Here is a 17612-nt window from a genome sequence, read left to right on the forward strand (position 1 = left end):
TTTAAACGACTCAAACCAACAGTGATTTCAGATTGATAAGGACTTACTGATCAAAAGCCGTAGTACATAAAGTAGCTGTGCATAATATCTGGGTGTGATGGCTACAGCGTCACACAGAACATTTTTAAATCACTCGTTTTATTTTCGGATCAGGAATACTCTTAAATCTAAAAATAAAAAAAAACTAAACGAATGGTTTACAAGTTTAATATGCATTTGTAAAGTAGAAAATGCACACATTTAATCAATCACATAGAAATTAATGCACTTGTAATATGAAGTGGACGCGGGTCTGGACCAAGTTCCCGTCGGGTCCGGATCAGAGTCCGGACTTTGAAAACCCCTGGTATATAACAACACACTTGACAGATAATGTTAAAAATCCCTATTACTGTAATCACACTAGTTTAGTTCAGTGAATGTAATGAATACTTTCCTGTACTGCAAGTAATAATCAGTTTTCAATATTACTGTACGCAGCACTTTTATTTTGTAAAAAGTCAGCAATCCAATGGCAAAATTTGCCAATTGCATCGTCTCTGGTGTCCTGTTCTTCATCATACTCTTCATCTGCCTCTGTTTACAATCCACACAATTGGTAAAGAATACCATTAGAAAAAAGTGTGTACAATTTTGAGTTGTGTGTTTGCTTGATGACAACAGTGTTGTAGTTTTCTTCTGTCATCTTTTGCCTGCCTGTGTTTAGCATTTATAAAACAAGTTCATTTCATTGTAAAATGTGTGTTTTAATCAGAAGTTTGTGTTTAGAGTTTTGCAAAAAATAGTGCATGATTTGACAAATGTGTTTAGGCTGCTATGATTTTGGTTCAGAGATTGGGGTTTAGTGTTTTAGCAATTCAGAAAAACTGTAATCAACATATAATATGACAGTTACTCACTTAGGAATATTTTTATTTTGTTCATTATTTATCAGAGGCTGCAGCGTGTAGTGAATAGTGTATTTTAGGACCTAACAAAAATGTTTATGAACAATATACAGAAATGAAATTGAGACACCCACAGGGCTGTATTTGTTTCTTTATGTATTTTGACACCTTTTATCCATTTCCTATATGGTATTGTTATGATGATGCAGCTTTGTGTGCCCTATATAAGAGAATAATTTTACTGTTCCTGGTTGTATTATGTTGTATTAGAAAAATCACCCCATAGTCTCTCCTTGTGTCTTTTTGAGCAAGGTTGAGATAGCATCACCAGATGATGAGAGTGCCAGTAAGAAAGTGGAGAGTGTCAGCGAGAGAGAGAGGGTGGAGCAGGGGGACATGAATGACTTTGTCCGTCCTACAACTTCTACTTTGCAGAGATTTTTAGATTGAAATCCAGATGTACAGAAGGTATTCACCTGTAAGGACGGAACTAGCAGGAATGGCTCACATATTGTGAGAGACGTCATGCATTGTTTTGTGTGTATGGAGTTTGGGAAGACTGACAACATATTTATTACTGATTGGAGGCATGTTCACCAACGCATAGAGGAGCATGAAAAGAGCATTGCACACCAATTATGTGCTGAAGCAATTTTCCTAAGATGCTCAAATGCAGATATATGGAGCATTTTTGCTAGTAGTCAGATGTAGGGTTGCCGCGGTGACAGAATTTTCCCACCGGTTAATCAGCGTGTCACAAACCCGGTGATCCCGGTATCACAGGGTGGGAGGGGCTTATAAATGTGCATGCAGACTTGCACATTTTACTTTCACTTTTGAATTACGCAACTGTTTAAATGCAGTGATTGCGTAAGCTGCGTTAAATTGCGTATGAATTTGCGTGCAATGCGAGTGCAACAGCTGGTTTAATTAAGTGCTCGAGTCAATGTGCCCAGTAATTCTCACAGAACCCGCCAGTCCCAAGCAGAGCAACCGGCTACTTCTCCATAAAGCGCTGCTTGAATGATGGGTTTATCATTTTTCTTGATGAAAAACACAACAACAAAACGATCTCGCTTCTATTAAACATCATATATGTATATAATAACAAAAACGAGTAAGCACGCGGGTTCTGCTGTCATCTGGTCCAACAGCTCGTCTCCCACACTCTGATAAGAATAAATTAAATCTGACACCTGCTGCTCTGTGACGTGTCGCGCGTTCAACTCCACTGATTTCAGGCAGCTGACACATTCAGATGTAAGTGTTTGCTCTCTCTAATGAAACTAAATGATTTAATTACACGAAAATATCAAAACGACGATGAAAGACGGTGTCGCGGTGGGCAAGTGATCTAACTGGTGAGAGGCTGAAGCACCAGTAATCACCTTTTCACCAACTATCACGGCAAGCCTAGTCAGATGTCTGCTCATAGGAAACAAGTTGAAAGAGCTTCAGGTCTGCTATTAATTGGGTTTAGTGCTTTTATGGAATTGGAGTTGCTATTGCTATACATATTTAAAGGCGTGCAAAGATGGGTGGTATTTGTAATTATATGTAGTGTGGGCCAGTTTGGGCCAAAATGCCAGGCCCGAATTTTTGTCCCAGTCCAGCCCTGCTGTATAGTACGCAAAAAGCAAAAGGCGAACTAACAGTATGTCCGAAACCTCAGTATACATAAAAGGATATGTGAAAATTACCGGGATTTTGGACTATTTCTCGCAAGATTCAAAGGTACGTATACTTAAAGGAATACTTCACCAATTTAGCATTCAGCTTTGTATCAGTAGAAACCTGGCAGTATTTCTGAATGAACGTGATTCCCTCCCTCATGTCCCTGTGAGAGGAGAGATATCTGTATTCTGGTTGTCCAAAAAAGTCCTCCGATGACGCAAAATGAGTTTTTGGCCAGAGGCAAAGACTACAGCCAGTATTAGGAGCTACTTCCGCATGTTTTCTCCCCGCCCATAGGGGTTGGACTGCGAGTCCATTCGGAAAAGCCCGAATCAAAACGAGAGTCAGCCATCTTTAATCTTCGCTAAGCTAAGCTAGCCTGGATCTTGCTTTGTGGAGAAAGCAGAGTAAACAAACCACGACGGCAGAGTGTAGTTTTGAAAACGGATGGCAGAAGGGGATTTTGATGACCTGTTGCCCGAATCTGATGGTCGTGGTACCTGTACGAGCCGCAATACAACGAGGATCAGTTACGGATGATTGAGGAACAAGAGGCTGCCACCGCAGCTGCTGTAGCGGAGGTGGGGCCGGTCTGGTGGTTTAAGTGCTCTCGCTGTGCGCCTATGGACACCGAAAGAGAGTCATATTGCTGTCGCGAATTCAGCGATAGCATTTCTTCTTGAAACCCACAGGGAGAAACGGAGGCATGGATATAAAGTGAGTATTTTGTTTTTCACGTCCGTCAGCTGAGCTATGGTTGTTATATTTACACCTATGTTAGCCTATTGTATGTGAAAATAACTTGCATTGCTAACGTCGTGCTTACTTTTTTTCCTTACATCCTCGTCATTTCATGGAATGGGTTTAGCAAGGTGAAAGACCGGGGAAAGGACATCGACTTGTTTTACCTGCCTGTGTTGTTCAGGACATCAGACGTAGATATCCAGCTCCTCACGGACATTATAGCGGCTATAAAGAAACGGATGAAGCTCTGGATCAACTATGAGTGGGAGTTGTTTATGTTTTTTAATAAAAAGTTAAAACTCACATTTGTTGTGGTTCGTGTTATAGTCCTTATTGTTGCTACATTAGAGTATATAAAGAAACAGTGACTGCAATTTGAGGAAAGCATTCGTTTTTTAAAGTTTAGGTCTAAATTCTGTAACACACATAATATTTGGCTTTATTTTTAACCCAAATGATTTTGTAAATAAGTAATGACAGCTAAGTCACAGTAACAGTAATCATTGCGCCTCCACAAGTCTATAATGTATAACTTTGGTGTACAAAAGACAGGGTTAGATGAAGAAATGTATTTTTTATTATTCACAAAGGAAAGATATTGTGCCACCAGTGAAAAGCACACATTAAAATAAACAAGGACATAATTTACATCTAAAAATGTCCTGCACAAAATAAAAACAAAGCAAAACATAATAATAATTATGTGTGTTTATATACACACAGTATATAATAATATAAATATAAGAGTGGTGGCAGAATCTGATTAGACACAGCAATAGAACTCAGGGAAGAGGTGATTGTTATTATTATTATTAGAAAGTGTCAGTCTCAGAAGTCGTGGCAGCCTCCTTTGATGGTTTAGGCACTGGTGCAATGTTGGGTGGCAGTGGGGAGGTCGGCACGTTGAACACAATGTTTGGATTGAGTCTTTTGTCAATGGCCTTCTGGATGAGTTCGTCTACAAACTGTGTGGTATGAAGCTTTTCTTCAAGACCCACTGCTTGGACCTCTTGCAGAACATTTGGTTGAACCGTGCTTCTCCTGTAAAGGGTAGGAAATTAGATTAGATTCAACTTTACTGTCATTATGCAGAGTACAAGTACAAAATTTGTGTCCAACCAGAACTGCAAAAAATATAGTGCAGTGTAGACAGTAGTGCTGTTTGTTTACAGAATGTGGTTTAGAGTAATATAAACAAAATATAAATGTGTGCAGTTTATTAGCTGTTACCTTGTAAGGGCAGAATAAATATGGATATGTAATATGAAACATGTATGAACAACATGTACAGATATGTGCGATGTAGTAGGAGTAACCTAATAGTAGTATAAATACTATTGATTTATGCAGTGTATAAACAGAATATATTATAAGAAAAACACAATAAATATTCATATTCAGCAAGAACCATATAGATAAGATATGTACAGCTATGGGCAGTGTGGTACCATTGTAGTGCAGGAACTAACATTGGGGAGGTATTTCAAAAGTGCACCTGCATGAAAATATGATTATTATCAATAAGTCTAGAAAAATCGTTTTTCCTAAAAATGAATCAAATTAGATTCAAATGTCTTACCTCGACGTCCCCCTTACTGGTTGCACAGGAAAACCACATATGATTTAGGACAGACCTATAAAAGATAATACAATTAGTAACTTTGAACCTTGCAAACCAATGTAAAGTCTCCCACATTACAAACAAATACTGACCTGGTCCATGCAAGGAGGATTTCATTGTTCTTTTTCCCCCTTCTTCTGCATTTTCTTCCGGAAACCTGTGAGTAAATGCAGAACAATACTTTTGCATTACTTTCACCAAAATAACAGCAGAAGTTTGACTTTGCAGGTAGTTTTTGAAAGTCTGAATATGAATATGCAACTAAAGTAACTAAAGCTATAAAAATGATATCCAATACAGTAATATGCAATGATAAATTGCATATTACTATATTTTACAGTTTTACAGATAAAATGCAATGTTATTTACGTGTAGCATGCATAAATATTATTTAATTAATAATGTACAGCTGGCAAATGTATCTGCAGTTATCTCAACCATCGACTAACTTTACAGCAACAGGCTTGCGTGCTTACGCAACTCCAGAAGTAGCTCGGTAGCTAACAGTTGTTTTATTTTGAGAACACTCAACTTATGTGTCATTATCTAGCGTTACTTTGCTAACAACTGTATCACTATGTAAAGGCTACTGTGTGATCAGAAACGAGTATTAGCAAGAGTCTTACCTCAAACGTAGACGAATGCGTTTGATACCAGCTCCGGCTGTTCGTCGTGTCTGTGAAGGTAAACATGAACGGAATTGCAGTGTCCTTTCGCGTGTTTTGCTTCATTCCGAGTACATTGGGTTCGAAGTCTTCATGCTTGAAATGGAGACTGCAAACCCTCTGGTTTTTTTATTTTACCGCATCGTTGTCTTCTCGACACTTTGCGTGGTTGATAGCCCGCAGCCATTATTTACACCGCAGCAAACGATGAAAACTTACTGCTTGTCCTTTTCCCGGTTTTGGTTATTACATCTGGGTACAACGCAACTTATCATCATTTCGATGTGGAAAAGGTAGTATTTATAATAATATATCAACTAAATCGTCGCAGACGTGTCTGTAAAAGTTGTATTTAGTCTAGTTGAATCTCCCTTCCTCCTGCCGTCTCGAACCAGTAGGCGTGACTAGGGAGTGGCCTCGTAGAGCAGCGAAGCAAAGCATTCTGGGACTTGGTGTTTTTCATCCACATAAGCAAAAAAACACATTTTCTGGCTTTTCTCGGCCAATTTCTAAAATAACTTCACACTTCTACTACATAGGTGACCAAATTTAATAATATATTCAAATTCAAATTGTCTGAAGTCGTCCTTTAAGTCTAGATTTAAAGGTATCTACTGTGTCTGATTCTCGGATATCGGTTGGTAAATCATTCCAAAGCTTAGGGGCTAAGTAGGAAAAGGATCTGCCACCTTTAGACACTTTTGATATTTTAGGGATAATAAAGAGACCAGAATTTTGCGACCGCAGTGCACATGGTGGATTGTCTTCTGATAGTAATTATCTAAGATATGAGGGTGCTAGGCCATTTAAGGCTTTGTAGGTGATTAGTAATATTTTAAATTGTATGCGATATTTAACTGGTAGCCAGTGTAAAGATGCCGGAATTGGACTTATGTGGTCATACTTCTTAGATCGAGTAAGCACTCTTACAGAAGCGTTTTGAACTAGCTGAAGCTTGTTTACCTGATTAGCATGGCATCCTCCAAGTAACGAGTTACAATAGTCTATTCTAGAGGTCATAAGAGCATGGATAAGCTTCTCTGCATCTGATGCAGACACCATATGGCGTATTTTTGAGATATTTCTAAGATGGAAGAATGCTGTGCGGCAGACATTGGAGATATGGCTATCGAAAGATAAATTGCTGTCGAACATCACACCTAAATTCTTAACCGTGGAAGTTGGCACCACAGTGCAGCCATCTATGGGCAACTTGTAATCTGACATATTATGTTTGTAGCGATTCGGTTTGATAATAAGTATCTCTGTCTTATTGGAGTTTCGCATAAGAAAGTTATGTGCCATCAAGTCACTAATATCGCTTATGCAGTCTGTTAGTTTAGAAAACTGGTGTTTTGCTGGGATGTGATCAGATGTAAAGCTGGGTATCATCCACATAGCAATGAAAACGTATGTTATGTTTCCTGATAATATCTCCTAGAGGTAAAATATATAACGAGAACAGGATAGGACCTAAAACTGATCCCTGCGGTACACCGTATTTAACCAGGGAGTGATATGACTCCTCATCATTTACATAAACAAAGTGATAGCGATTGGTTAGATCCGATCTGAACCAGGCTAACGCCTGACCACTGATGCCAACATAGTTTTCTAACCTCTATTGAGTAAGATTGTGTGGTCTATTGTGTCAAAGGCTGCAGTAACGTCTAATAATATAAGGAGTGAGATTTCACCATGATCAGACGTTAAGAGGAGGTCATTTGTAAATCTAAGCAGTGCTGTCTCTGTGCTATGGTGGAGCCTGAATCCTGATTGGAACTTTTCATACGTACTATTATTTGCTAAGAATGTACGTAGCTGGCTTGCCACTACTTTTTCTAATATATTAGAAATAAAAGGGAGATTTGAGATTGGTCTAAAGTTATTAAGATCTCCCTGATCATGGTGTGGTTTTTTTAATGAGCGGTGGAATAACTGCTAGTTTGAAAGCTGTTGGAATGTAGCCTAATTCTAACGATGAGTTAAGGATATTTAGTACTGGGTTTGATACTACAGGAAAAACCTCTGAGTAATTTTGTGGGAACGGGGTCTAATATACAGGACGATGATTTGGATGACGTTACTAATTTAGATAGCTCTTCTATTGTAATAGGTTTAAATGACTCAAGATGTTCGTTAGGTAATTTAGTGTTAAATGTACTATAGGGTAGAATGGTGGCTGCTTGCATAGCTACGATGTTTTCCCTAATAATCGTAATTTTCTTAGTAAAGAAGTTCATGAAGTCGTTACTATTGGGGAAACGAGGATTATGATTTTCTTTAATAAGATTGCTGAGATACGTAGATCTGGCGATTTTTATAGCCTGTCTATAGTGATAAACACTCTCTTTCCATGCAGCACGCCATACCTCCAACTTTGTGCTTCTATAATTTCTTTCCATTTTTCTACAATAGCTGCCTTTTTAAGGGCTCCGGTGTGATGGTCATACCATGGAGCTGGCAGTTTTTCTTTGATTCTCTTTTTTCTAATGGGAGCAACGGCATCCAATGTGTTAGAACAGACATTGTTTAGGTTTTCTATTACAATATCTAGATCGTCACAGTTATCTGCTACATGTTTCATTTGGGACAGGTCTGAAAGAGTGCTAATAAAGCTATCTTTAGTGGTGGAAATTATTGTTCTGGCTCGTCTGTAGAATGTTGTGGATTGAGTGATCCTATCTAGAAGTACAGTGTATGACACAAGGTAATGGTCAGAAACTGCATGTCTCTGAGGTGATATTCCGATGTCATTAATATTGAGCACGAGTGACAGAATTAAGTCTAATGTGTGCTTACGAGTATGGGTGGGCCCTGTCAAGTTTTGTCTAATATTGAGAGAATTCAGAATATCCTAATGCATCTTTTGGGTTATCCACATGGATATTAAAATCACCAACGATAAGAGCTTTATCTACAGTGACTACAAGTTCAGACAGGAAATCTGCTATTTCTTTAAGGAAATCTGAATGTGGCCCGGAGGTCTATATATTGTAGCTAAGGCAAAAGAAAGCTGTTTGTTTTTACCATCAGTTATTTCCACATTTAACAACATTATTTCAAATTATTTAAATTTTAGTTCAGACTTATTGTTTACTTTAAACATTTTGTTGTATATTGTAGCTACACCACCCCCTCTCCCCTTTAATCGAGGTTTGTGTTTATAATAGTAGTCTTGTGGGGTGGATTCGTTTAAACTAATGTAATTGTCTGCTTTAAGTCAGGTTTCTGTTAAACAGAGTGCATCTAAGTTTTGGTCAGTAATTATTTCATTGATAATAGGTTCTTTATTGGTAAGCGATCTAATGTTAAGAAGGCCGAATTTTAACATTCGAGGTTCATCTGTTAATGTATTGTTTCCTAATTTTATGTTAATAAGATTTGTACGAGATGAGGTAAATGGTGCTCTGTATTTTTTTTTTCGGGGAACAGATACAGTTAAAATGTGTTGATATTCTGGTAAGATAGACTCTAAGTGCTGGTATATAAGTGAACTTGACATATCACAGCAGCTAACAGACGGATGGTTAAGGCGATCCATCTGTTTCCTGACCTGGGCCCTGGATAGTCAAACTGTATTAGAAGTAAGACTATTACTCAGATTATAGCATTTCCTCCCTAGCAGGTCAGGTCTTCCCGGAAATGCTTCCAATTGTCTAAAAACCCTACGTTATGCTGAGGGCACCACTTTGACATCCACCCATGAAGAGACACTAATCTACTGTAAGTTTCATCCCCCCGGTAGGCGGGGAGGGGACCAGAGCAAATTACATTGTCTGACATTGTATTTGCAATTTCACACATCGCTTTAATATTATCTTTGGTGATCTCCGACTGGCGGAGTCTCGTGTCATTCGTGCCAGCGTGAATAACAATTTTAGAAAACTTACGCTTAGCATTAGCCAGCACTTTAAGTTTGGATCTAATGTCTGACGATCTGGCTCCCGGTATACAGTCAACTATGGTGGCTGGTGCCTCAATGTTCGCGTTCCTGAGTATAGAATCTCCAATAACCAAGGCACTTTTAACAGACGTCTCAGCCGGTGTATTGCTTAGAATATCGAATCTGTTAGAAATTACCAGGGGGATCTTAGGTGGGCACCTGATATGACTGTGCCACCTGACAGTCACCCAGTTAGTCGGCCGCCTTGACTCAGATGCCGGAACCGAGCTATGTTTATTACGCCAGGCGCACCCGAAACAGTGTTTGTAACATTAACATTAGCATTAACGGTTTTACTGTCCTCAACTAGTGTTCAGATGCGCGCTTCTAGTTCTGCAACCTTCTCCGTCAGCCTTACTACTTCAATACACTTAGCACATGTAAACCCCTCTATGCTGACGGAAGAAGCTAAACTGTACATGTGGCAGGAAGTGCAGGTTACAATAACAAGGCGAGTCTTACTGTTTTTGCTTCGCTTGGCGTTTTCGCTTACCGGAACGCAGTCTGTGAAGCTGCATTGCGAAGGATGCTCGCTCGCAGCACCCCTCGGTCGCCTGCGAGCGTCTGTGGTCAGGGTGATGTGAGGCACGCTGACTCTGCGAAGGCCGGGCAGCACCATCTTCACAGCTTCCCGATCTGGTGTGGACAGGTCAGAAAAACATACATCGGATTAATCCGCCATTAGATCACCAACGGAGGCAGGTTTAAGTAAACAGACGGTGAGAGAGGCTAGCTTTAGCCAGCACCGACTGGTGATGCTAGCGGGCTATATGCTAACACTGGGTGTTACTAGTGATAAAATAGTTTAGCTGAGTAATACAATTCAGTAATCGTCAAGGTAAAGTATTCCTAAGATAAGCTAATAAGTTATATTATATAGATAGGAATAAGATAGTGAAAAAATAGGATTTAGCTGATAAGCTCAGTGAAGCTCCGGGCTTGCGACTCCTCCGGGTTTGCGACTCCTCGTCACTCTCTCAGCATCACTCTCTCAGCGTCACTCTCCCCCACTCCAACACTTCAGTTCTCAATAGCGCCACCTACAAAGCGGGCGGCGATACCACAATTACTCTAAATCGTTTGACCTTTACAACGCTATACTGTATATGGTATGTAAAGATTAACCATGTTCTTGGACAACAAAACAAACATAAAAACATTGTAGGCCTGCCCTTGTGTATCAGACAAATTCTGAGAGCTTTTGTAAGCTTATGAAATAATTCTTAGATTTTTAAAAATTGAAAAAAGGAAAGTAATACGTGACGTAATCCATGTGTAATCTGTTACAATAAAACCGTAACTGTATTCTAATTATGAGTTTTTTAAAATGTAAATTTACATTTTAAAAAACATTTAAATTTACAAGATTTTTGGAATCTGATTAGGTAATCCGTGTAAAACCGAACAGTAAAACTAACTTATAATAGAAATTACCTGGTTCTCAAAATGTGCCAAAAAGTTTAGCTAACTATTATTTTTGAGTTCATTCAACATCTATCATAGATTTAAGTTAACAGTAAATATTTTTTTGAGTTTTTACAACTACACCAAAGGTAAAGAGTTTAGGGAACTTGAAAAGTAGATTCAACCATAATTCAATATTTTAAGTCAAAAGCCCTCTAGTGGCAGTTTTTACCAAAAAGTGACGTCATCATTGAAAGGGCACTCAGACATGTTTTAAACGAATGAATTTGCTCTTGGATGCAAATAATTACAAACTTTTGGTGCTTGTGATGAGTTCAATTTGCCAGGTAAGCTAAGAAAGAGTCTGTCACTGCAAATTTACTTCATTTTAAAGTTAAATCAACACCATTGGTTGAGGAGGTTCAGTTCCCAGCATGTTTTGCATGAGCCCGCAAAACGAGAGCATTTTTTGAAATTAAGTGATATTTTATGTGGTTTTTAGAAAACAAAAAGACTCTGTAGTGTTAAACATTTATTTATGTTGGAGATTTAGAAAGTTTGCAATTTTTTTTTAGTTTTGTGCTTACCATTGTTCAGAAGTGTAATGCCTGTGCTTAGGCTTTAGGTCAATAATGTGTTGCTTTATCATATAAATAATAAGTAATACCTATGTGAAAGTCAGCACTGAGCTCAGTCTCAACACACTTTCACTGGTATCAAATTTTCATGAGTCACATGATATGTTTCTGTAATTTGTGAACAAAATTAAATGGTAGTTAGTTTACTTGAATATTTTGAGTACTCTGAACTTGTTGGGTTTTACAGTGTTCTGTTAAGTTGTAAAATGTAGATATTTGAGTACAGGAAACTTAAGAAAAACAAGGCAATCAGTGAGAAGTGTCTGGCTGCAGACTACGGGCAATTGGAGCTCCACAGGAAACACGTGACTTCCACTAGCTGGCGAGCGGAAATGCGTCACCTAATCGTCACGCATAATAAAAGTAGTTAAAATAATCAGGGTTTTTATTAAATGCTTGAAAGAACAGAAAAAGAGACAAGCACAAATTGTCAACATTGTCATTTAACAATAAAATAATATGCCAGAGTCCAACAGTCTTGCAGTCCAGATTAAGTAACAAGTCCTAAAATACAGCCATTGTTCTAATATCTTTCAGGTTTTTAGAAAATTCAATAGTGTCAAAATACATATCATGTTTAAATCTTTTAAAAAAGGGGTTGCACTTTGAAAATGTACATTTATGTATGTGATATTTGGCTAACAGAAACATAAGGTTTATGAAATAGAATTTTTCCTTTCACATTCATGAAAGCCAAAAATAGCATTTCTGTATGTACATTTAAAATTATGATAAACATAACATTTTATATAGTCACAAAATGTCAGTGTGTGATAGTTAAAATAATCGTACCGAAGCGGTATACTAAGCTTTTATGGTTTTTATGACACGAAGGGGCTGAATGCTTTCTCTCCAGCAATTTGCACTAGACATTTAAACATAGCAGTGGAATTAAAACCCGTATTTTGAGTGCCTCTGCCTTTTGTTCATGTTTGTTTTTAACTATACAGTTCAACTACCAATGTAACATTCCATACATTTTATAAAAAAAACATTATGTTGTGATATTCAGATGTGAACATCAAATGAATGAATTTATATTAAAATGAAAACTATAAACAAAAATAATTTAGAAATCAGAATTTTGCATTTAAAGCTAAATAACATCATGAGTCATCCCAGGGTTATGGATGTGACATTTGCAGTGAAAACTCAATAGAATGCAGTCATTACCAATACATTTAACAACCTTTTTAAAGTTTTCTAAATATCTAGTGTTAAGAGTCCGGACAACTGCTATCAGTCTATACTCAAATTTTCTATTTTAGTTGAGTGATTCATTTACGCGTTTTGGTTGTGACAAAAAGGACACTGGTTTTGGGAGACAATACACTGTAAGAATTCTATAAATTGAAAGACATTAACCAGGAGCAATAATACCCCCCAAAATGGGGAAGGGATGGATCTTCAATGAACAAACTATATTTATTTAAAAAATGTATGCACATTTATGAGGAATAAAAAGATTTACAAACATGACAATTATGACATTTTCTTTAAAAATATCAAAATATGGGGAAGCATGGTTAAAACTTTTATCAGACATTGCATGGGTATTTAAACCATGTATGTATTGACATTTGAGATACCAGTGTGATTAAAAACTTTACTTTTCGTGATAAGTTTGACATTTGCAAGGAATTGCTCATATACAAATCAGCTACAGTGAAATAATGAAGAATCCACAATTTTACCAATTTGAATTGTTTTTGAGTAAATACAAAAACCATCTTATGCTTTTTTTAACAGCATACATGAACTTTAAGTGACCACAAGTGTTAAAGTAAAGACACACACACACACACACACACACACACACACACACACACACACACACACACACACACACACACACACACACAGCACTATCCTGTCTATGAAGCAATCCCAGTAGCCAGGGTGGTCATCTGAGGAGTAAAACCCCAAAAGCACTCCACGTTGTTCATTTCCCCAGAAGCCAGCCCCATAGTCTTTGAAACCTTGCTGCACTGTAGGCATCTGCACCCAGAGATGGTTTACGGTTTTCTGTAAATTCTCCGGTGTCTCTCTGACAGTCTACTCTATTCCAATTCACTACACCTGTTTAGTATCAAAACACAATCATAACAGCATATTAAGTCACACAATTCAGACAATGAATGAACACATCTTTAACAGTCAAAAATGTCATGTTATGGAAATGAAAGGGAGTATGATTAACATAGCCTAATTGTTATACCCACAAAAAAACAAGATGGAGCAACCACACTTATTGAACTCACTATAAGGCCAGCTGAAGTGTTCCTCCTGCTGAAAATGCTCCTGGCTGTCAATGTTGCTGAATCTCTGTCATGTTAAGCCAGCCGGATTGCAGAGCAGCCGTCTTCTAGAACAACAAAGACCCTCTGGAGAATATCATCTGGCAACTGCAGATATGAAACATGATTTATTATAGAGACATTGCAAGCAATTTTCATCAACATTGAAGTGATTATGAACACATGCCTGCAAAATGTCAGTAGCCACTGCAACATCGTCATTTTTGCTGGGAGTGTAGGTACCTTCAAAAACTGTCAAATATCTGCATCATGCTTTCCACATAACGCTACCTATAAAGGAGTGAGAAATTAAATGTGAAAACAGCCTCCTCGTATTACTTTTTACGTTAAACGACAAACGCAACACACACATATACAAAACGATCGTGTACTTCAATTACTACTTTGTTTTAACACAATAAGCCATCAAAACATAGGTTACGAATATGTTGTCATGATCAGCAAACGTTAACATTCGCGAGACATAAATTGTTTGTCAGAAAGTAATAAATATATAAGTCAACATCAGTTTCTCAGTGTATAAAGGTAAATTACCTGAATTAAAGTTCGAACTAAGAGCTCCCGGCGAAGCCATCTTCATCTCATAAATTCAAGTGGAGGTGACGTACTTCCGCTTGCCCGCTAGTGGAGGTGACATATTTTCGGCTTCCCGCTTGTGGAGGTCACGTGTTTCCTGTTTGAGAGTGGAGCTCCATTCGCCCATTGTCTGCAGCCAGACCCTCTTGCAATCAGTTGCCACAAAATATTTAAGTAAAACTACCACTACAATTTAAGTTACATAAATTGTATAATTTATATAATACTTTATCTAAGTTTAGATAAATACATTTTTTTGATTTGAATTGAAGTTGTCAGTACTCAAAACTTTGAAGTTGGCAAACTTAGAAAAATAGCGGCAATCAGTTGCCTCAATTTTTTTGAGTTAGTAGAACTTATCCGGGTTTACAGTGCAGCTTTGCATATCACATACATTTTAATTCAACACCAAATTTAACCTACAAAAAACACTGAAAAACAGCATGTGTTATCTGTCCACGCTCACTATCACTGTATTTTACCTTTAACACCCGAGTGGACTCTTTGTATCTTATCAGTGCAAAAGAGATTATTATAATTACTGTAGTGATCTTGGTCATACATCATTTGAAAAGTTAATAAAATAACAAAATGTTGTTCTTTTCGCTAATTTAAGAAAATAAACATGGGAACTTTGTGCCCTCAAAAATACATTCATGTGATGAGTTGGGAGTGAGAATGTGTTGGGTTTAGAGAGAGAGAGAGAGAGAGAGAGAGAGAGAGAGAGAGAGAGAGAGAGAGAGAGAGAGAGAGAGAGATTCCGCATGAGCAGTCACACTTGGAGCACCTGATAAATTATGAAAACTGAGGAGAATAATTTTTCAACAATTTAATAGAAAAGTAGATAATTCAACATAAAACAACATCTAGACAAAAAGAGACAAAAACTTTAGTTGAATTAGGACAGTATTTTTTATTATTATTATTTTTACCAACACTTTAACACCTGAGTCTGAGGAAGGTTTGTGAGGAGATTCGATAGAGGATAGACACAAGAAACCCCTCTGCAGAAGAGGATATTCATGTTGAAAAGGATAACAACAAACTACAAAAACAACAACAAGTAAGAAGAAAACTTATAAGTGGAGAGATGTTAGGACATTTTGAAGAGACTCTATCAGACTCTAGTGCTAATTCAGGTCTCTTTTAAGAAGAGCATTTTGGACAGGACCAAAACTTGAGACATTTTTCCTCACCACGAGGTCAGTAAAGGCCATATTTTTACACTTTTTTGCTTATTTTGTTCATTTTTCTCTCTTTATATCCTCACTGAGAGAAAATAAACAAAAAACTGTCAGTTAATTCAGTTGATTGTTTACATTCTAAATCAACTATTGCCAGTGCATCATCTTGGCCCCGCCCCTTCATCTACCCTCAGAAGAACTCTGAACACTCCAGACAGCTGCTCAGACACAAGCAGATGAAGGAAAGGCCTGAAACACTGTTTGCTGAACAAGACCAGAGTGTCATGAACAACCTGCTCTTCTACACTGAACACAGCTCTCTATGGCACACTGCCTTCTGTCAAAATTTCACCTTTAACAAAAAAAGAGGCATCTGTAAAGGCAGGCAGATCTTAACATTTGAAGATGCTGAAAAAATGATGAAACAAGACATTTATCACTAAACTATCAAAATGGCACTGTCATGGTCCAAGGATCTGAGTCTGCTCTCAAAGCCTTCACTTTGAACATATAAAAACGCTGGCACTGTCTGATGACGATGACAACAAAGATGTCACGGCCAGGGGCGGACCCAAATATACCAAAGGTCACACCCCTCTCAACTCTTCCACCTCGAGGAGTTTCCCAAGACCACCCCAATGACCAGACAGACGAGTATACTACGTTTAAAATAAACTTTATTTAAATATTTAAAAAAAAGGAAAAAGGGAAAGGGGAAAAGGGCAAGTTTAAAAAACTAATATGGCTTCTTCTGCCCTCCAGGGCCACTCGTGACAAGGACCGGGGACAGGGGCTCCTTAAGGCACTGGTCCTAGAACCCGTGGCGCACTCCGCTTCTTCCTGGAGGCAGAATCAAGGACAGAAAGGTTATCACAATGTGCTTTGATGCGATTTTACTGCTGCTCTAATTCTCCGTCTTCTCTCTCTCTCCTATGCTTTAGGTTCGTTGTTCTGCAGCCGCTACTGGAAGCAGAGATCGTTAGTGGACCATGCAGGGAAACAACTCTCAACACTGGGGATCCCTGTACACCACAGGGCACCTGCTGGCCCCAGGTAGACGGTTGCTATAACACAGGTCGATGTCACCACACAAGGGTAAGTTACTCACAGCACTGGTGATCTTCGTTCACACAGGGCATTCGTCGAGACACAGGTACGTGGTTGCTGTCAACACAGGTCAATAACACCTCACAGAGGTAAGTTACTCACAACACTGGGGGTCTTCGTGCACACAGAGCATTCCTTGTGACACAGGTAAGTGATTGCTGTAAGCACAAGTCAATAACACTTCACAGAGGTAAGTCGCTCACAACACTGGGGATCTTCGTTCACACAGAGCATTCCTTGAGACACAGGTAAGTGGTTGCTGTAAGCACAGGTCAATAACACTTCACAGGGGTAAGTACTCCCAACACTGGGGATCTTCGTCCACACAAAGCATTCCTTGAGACACAGGTAAGTGGTTGCTGTAAGCACAGGTCAATAACACTTCACAGAGGTAAGTTACTCACGACACTGGGGATCTTCGTCCACACAGAGCATTCCTTGAGACACAGGTAAGTGGTTGCTGTAAGCACCGGTCAATAACACTTCACAGAGGTAAGTTACTCACGACACTGGGGATCTTCGTCCACACAGAGCATTCCTTGAGACACAGGTAAGTGGTTGCTGTAAGCACAGGTCAATAACACTTCACAGAGGTAAGTTACTCACAACACTGGGGATCTTCGTTCACACAGAGCTTTCCTTGAGACACAGGTAACAGGGTAAGTTACTCGCAGCCCTAGGGGTTCTTTATACTCACTCACAGACAGTGGGCTTTCGCTACAGCGTCGGTGCACTGTGTTCCTTCACCCGTCCACTCAAACTTCTCTGGCGTCGTAGGGACTGATGGGTCCAGTGGCACGGAGCCGAACGCTTCCCGAACTCCCCCTCCTGTTTCCACGACCGGGGTC

General features: G+C 38.6%; 1 long non-coding RNA gene and 1 pseudogene across 1 annotated transcript; both read right to left on the reverse strand.

Moving 5' to 3' along the window:
• Window positions 1-9162: 9162 nt before the first annotated feature.
• On the reverse strand, window positions 9163-10055 carry LOC141280911 (uncharacterized; annotated as a pseudogene).
• A 3405-nt stretch (window positions 10056-13460) lies between these two features.
• Window positions 13461-14491, reverse strand: LOC141280879 (uncharacterized). Its single transcript, XR_012335203.1, has 3 exons — window positions 14432-14491; window positions 13841-14167; window positions 13461-13658 (listed from the first exon to the last, which is right to left on the reverse strand). It is a non-coding gene; the product is annotated as an uncharacterized lncRNA (long non-coding RNA).
• Window positions 14492-17612: the final 3121 nt, after the last annotated feature.

This window comes from Paramisgurnus dabryanus, chromosome 16 (assembly GCF_030506205.2).
Source record: "Paramisgurnus dabryanus chromosome 16, PD_genome_1.1, whole genome shotgun sequence".
Lineage (NCBI taxonomy): Eukaryota > Metazoa > Chordata > Actinopteri > Cypriniformes > Cobitidae > Paramisgurnus > Paramisgurnus dabryanus.